Source organism: Triticum urartu, chromosome 3 (assembly GCF_003073215.2).
Source record: "Triticum urartu cultivar G1812 chromosome 3, Tu2.1, whole genome shotgun sequence".
NCBI lineage: Eukaryota > Viridiplantae > Streptophyta > Magnoliopsida > Poales > Poaceae > Triticum > Triticum urartu.
The window spans coordinates 301,978,573-301,984,181 of record NC_053024.1 but is presented as its reverse complement, the minus strand read 5'-3'; positions in this window follow the sequence as shown (position 1 = coordinate 301,984,181).

The window sequence follows — 5,609 nt, the reverse complement described above, 5'->3', positions numbered from 1 at the left end:
GCTGTGCTGCCGCACAGGCCACATCACCCCACCCTACTTCATTGCTGGCCAGGCCATTCCTCTACTCACCCACACCTCCTGTTATTTTCCGGCGATGGCAGCCAGACCAGTAAACCCTTGTACTCCCCACCGCATGGGCAACCATTGCCGAGTCTTCCCCGGCTCCGTGTCGTTCCCTTCCTAGTCCTCGCCGTCGTCCACCGCCATGGTGCTCTCGGCGCGGCCTGGTCAACGTGGTCAACGAACGACATCCATCGGCTGTGGACTGTACGCGCAAAATAATGATTCCTCCACCTGACAGCTGGGACCCATCGGAAGGGCCTCTGTATTTCACGAAAAAAACGTCCCCCCCGCTGACATGTCGGACCCACCAGCTATATCTTCGCACGCAAGGAAGTGCCTCCTTATTACGCACAAAAAATGAATACCCCCTGCTAGCTGGGACCCACCATTGTGGGAGGCTGACTTATGGGCCTACTAAGTTGACGGGAACGGAGGGCTTTGTCAACTTAGTCAATATGAACGATTCTAGCTCCAGTGACCGTACGATGTCCTTCCAACGGTCGTAGTGCTTCTTCAACCTCTGGTCTTCTTGCTCCAGTTGCCTAAAGCAGCGCCGGTCGTGCCGCATGCTCCTGCCTCCCGTGGCCGGCTGTGCTGCCGCGGAGGCCTCACCGCCCCCTACTATTCCCACCGCTGACCAGGCCCTGCGGCGACGGCAACCTCACACCGCAACCGAACTAGTGAACCCTCGTACTCCTCTCAGCGCGGGCTTCCACTGCCGCGTCTTCCCCAGCTCCGTGTCGTCCCCTTCATAGGCCTCGCCGTCGTCCACCGCTGTGGTGCTCTCCGCGCAGCGTGGTCAATGTGGTCAAGGAACGACTTCCATCGGAAGAGTATTGTACGTGGAGAGGCTGACAGCTGGGTCCACGGCCACAGCCCGGTTTTTTTGTGATTTGCCAAGTAAGGCGCTTTGTCAGGCCTGTTGGGCTGCAAATCTTTCAAGACGAGGCGAGCTTTCATTCGGCTGGCCGAGAAAATGGCCCATCAGTAATGAGAAATGGGATGTACATTTTTAAAACACATCAAACCGGCAATTTGTTTCAAATATCTTTTTTTCATTTCAAGATTTTAAATTACATTAATTTTTATGCGTGGAGAATTTGTTGGATTTTATATTGATATACATATATTTTTAAAATCAGTTTGAATGTGAGTCGAAATTTCGGGATTAAAAACAGTTCGGACCGCACCGAAATATGCAAAATTTCGTATAATTTTTTAACCGTGGCCACAATATGGGCTGTAATGCTAAAAAAAGAATATGGGCTACAAAAAACCTTAATAATTAGCAAATGGGCTATAAATTATTAGAAATAATGGCAGATGGGATGTATGCTATTTTCCATAGATTTGAGGCTTTCCGAAAAAAGGTTGACATACAAGCAGTGACTGTTGGATGGCCATCCAACGGCCGTCGTGCTTCTTCAATCTCTGTTCTTCCTGCTCCAGCCGCTCAAACAAGCGCCGGTGGGACTGCCTACTCCCTCCTCCCCGCGGTCGGCTCTGCTGCCGCGCAGGCCTCATCACCCCACCGTACTCCCATCGCTGGCCTAGCCATCCCTCTACTCACCCACACCTGCTGTTATTCTCCGGCGACGGCAGAAGAACCAATAAATCCTCATACAGTCGTACTCCCCTCCGCGTGGGAAACAACTGCCGAGTCTTCCCTGCCTCCGTGTCATTCCCTTCCTAGGCCTCGCCGTCGTCCACCGTCCTGGTGCTCTCGGCGCGGCCTGGTTAACATGGTCAACGACCGACATGCATCTGAAGTGGACTGTACGTGGAGAGGCCGACAGCTGGGTCCACGGCCGCACGCAAGGAAATGCCTCCTTATTACGCGCAAAATAATGATTCCTCCACCTAACATCAGGGACCCACCGAAAAGGGCCTCTGTATTTCAGGAAAAAAACGTTGCCGCCGCTGACAGCTCAGACCCACCAGCTATATCTTCGCATGCAAGGAAGTGCCTCCTTATTATGCACAAAAAAATGAATACTCCCCCTGTTAGCTGGGACCCAGTATAGTGGCAGGCTGACTTGTGGGCCTACTAAGTTGACGGGGACGGAGTGCTTTGTCAACTTAGTCAATATGCACAATTCTAGCTCTAGTGACCGTACGATGTCCATCCAACGGCCATAGTGCTTCTTCAACCTCTGGTCTTCTTGCTCCAGCCGCCCAAACCAGCGTCGGCCGTGCCTCGTGCTGCTGCCTCCCGTGGCCGGCTGCGATGCGGCGGAGGCCTCACCGCCCCCTACTACTCCCACCGCTGGCCAGACCATCCCTCTACTCAGCCACACCCCTTGTTATTCTGCGGCGACGACAGCCTCACACCGCAGCGAACCAGTGAACCCTCGTACTCCTGACAGCGGGGACCCATCGGACTGGCCACCGTATTTCGTGAAAAAAATGTTTGCCCCTAACTGCTGGGACCCACTAGCTACATCTTCGCACGCAAGGAAGTGCGTCCGGGCAAAAATGATTTGCCCCCTTGACTGCTGGGACCCACCAGCTACATCTTCGCAGGCAAGGAAGTGCCTGACAGTCGGGACCCACCTGGTCGAAGCGTACGTAGCGTTGTCATTCTGGTCACGAACGTGTATGTACATATATACTGGTGGATGTCGAGGCGTGCACTTGTTGTAGTAGAGGTACGTACGTGTCGTAGTAGAGGCGCGCACATAGCATGTACATGTACGTACAGCGGCCAGGGTGCAAGAAAGAAAATACGTGCACGTATGTGTACATACGGGCGGGGTCTCGAAAGCCTACTCGCGCATACGTACGGCCAAGGCTCATGTACATGGCTGGGTCGGAACGGAGAAACAGCGTTGTCGTCGTGTTCATGGGGAGGCAACGGAATGCGTCATGTTCATGGGGACGCAACGGAATGCGTCGTGTTCACCGGGAGGCAACGGAACACGTGGGAGCCAACCGGCTGGGTCGGAACGAAATGCGTGGTCGTGTTCATTGGGAGGGCTTGGACGGAACAGGTGATGGAAACGAGGCCTGGTGTACCGCACAACGGACGAAATGAACCTCCTATGTTCGGAACAGGGTCCTGTTGATCTGGAGGGGTGTGGCGTACCGCAAAACGGAGGAAACAGACCTCCTACGGTCGAAACAGGGGTCCTGTTGATCGGGAAGGGTGTGGCGTACCGCAAAATGGACGAAACAGACCTCCTACGGTCGAAACGGGGGTCCTGTTGATCGGGAGGGGTGTGGCGTACCGCAAAACGGACGAAACAGACTTGTGTTGGAGTGCTACGGTCGAAACAGGGGTCCTGTTCATCGGGGGGGGGGGGTGTGGCATACCACAAAATGGGACTCCACGAGATACTGTTCATCTCCACCATCGACCTCCTCCAGCCTCCACGGGCTACCGTCGACCACCTCCAGCCTCCACGGGCTCCTGTTCATCCAGCCTCCACCGCGCGCTACTCCACCGGCTACTGTTCAACCACCCCTCCACGGGCACCCCTCCACCGTCTACTGTTCATCCAGCCCTCCACACCACGGGGTCCTGTTCAACCACCCCTCCACGGGCACCCCTCCACCGTCTACTGTTCATCCAGCCCTCCACCACACCACGGGGTCCTGTTCATCCAGAGGCAACGCCACCGCTCACTGTTCATCCACCCCCCGCAACGCTCACTGTTCATCCAATCGATCGGCTTCAGTTAGCAGCAGTAGCGAAGGAATCGCTCGATCGGGTTCAGTTAACAGCCATCGATCGATCGCTCATGTTCAGTAACGCGTAGCCTGCAGTGCAATCGCTCGGGTTTAGTTAGAGCCAACTCCTCGCACACACGCACGTACGTGTACGAGAGAAACGCGCATCGCTCGGCCCCCGACCTCCCACCGTAACCGGGAACTCCCCGAAATTTTCCTCGCCCTCGCTTCTACCACGGGTTTTTTCGTCATGGACGCCCCAAAGAATGTCATGCAGTTGCGTCTCCGGCACGGCCAGGAGGAAAAGCCCATTTTCTGTCATGAGTTTTTGTAATAGAAGTAGGAGCCCACCACATCTATGATGATATAGGGTTTTGTCACAATTATCGTCATAGAAGTGTCATATGTATGACAGCAAAAAAATTCGTTCGGCCCAAAATGTCACAGATGTGTCTTTTTTTTGTAGTGATTACATCCTTCAAATTTGAAATTAGTTGGTATGAGTAAATACAGTGATGCAAGAGCAAAGTAGTATGAACCATAGCTACGGAACCTCACCTGAGAACAATTCTTCTTCTGCTTTCCTCGTGCTTTGGGCACTGCAGTTGCCTTACTAACTGATCATGTTTGGGTGCTCTGTGGTGGAGACGATGCTGTGTCAACTGGAACTGGGTTACTATCTATTGGGGTTGGGGTTAGAAGGGGTGTAGCTGGTTGTCTGTCCAACTGGGTAGGGGTACAATCTGCGTGAGTCTGGGTTATGTGTGGTGGGGCTGGTCCTTGCGCAAGTACAACCATGGTTCTATCTGCATCGACAGGTAGCACGATCTTTTCTGAAGACCATATTTTTACCCCCACAGATACTACCATCACCCCCTCCAATTGAAATGGTTGATAAACAAGAAAAGTAATTGAATGTACAGACATTGTAAGATAGACAGGTGCAATGGACAGTATTGAAGAAAACATGGCATGAAATAATTCACATTTATGTTGTCTAACCAAATAGAATAGCAAGACATAGTTTCAGATATATGATGGCTAATTAAACAGGATAGCATGACACAATTTCACATGTATGATGGCTAACTAAACATGATAGAATGACATACTTCAAAATATGATGACTATGTAAACAGGATGACATGATATAACTATACGATGTGTCTATTAAAGTGGTTGGCATGCCATAAATCACAAACATGCCGTCGATGGAAACATGATGGTATGATATAATTCACGGATAGAATGACATAATTCAAAATATGATGACTATGTAAATAGGATGAGATGATATAACTACATTATGTCTTTAGAAAATGGGTTGGCATGCCATAATTCAGATACATGTTGTCTACGTAAACATCATGGCATGATATAATTCAAATATATGATGTATATACTAAGCAAGTGAGCAGAGGGCAATCACATATATGATTTGTCAACTAAGGAGATGGCATTCAATATTGTGTATATGATGTAAAAACTAAGCATTGCAATACAACATATGCATGATATGAGTAATGTAACCCTGCCAAGTTTGAGCATACACCTCAGGGGGATAATAGGACTGGTCATCTGCCTCTGAAATCTCCTCTGAAGAGCTATCTGTAACCAGCAAGATATCTTCTTCAGCAGGTAGCATTGTCTTCTCTGAAGACCTTGTTTTCACTCCAGATTTCTCCATCACCAATTCAAATGGCTGATGCATAGGAAGACCAGTTGAATATACAAACATTGTGACAAGTGCAACAAGAAATACAAAAAAGGACGGCATGGTATAATTCACATATATGACGCTTGGCTAAACTACATGGCATTGCATAATTCACATATATAATGTCTTGTAATAAGATAGCATTGCATAATTCACACAT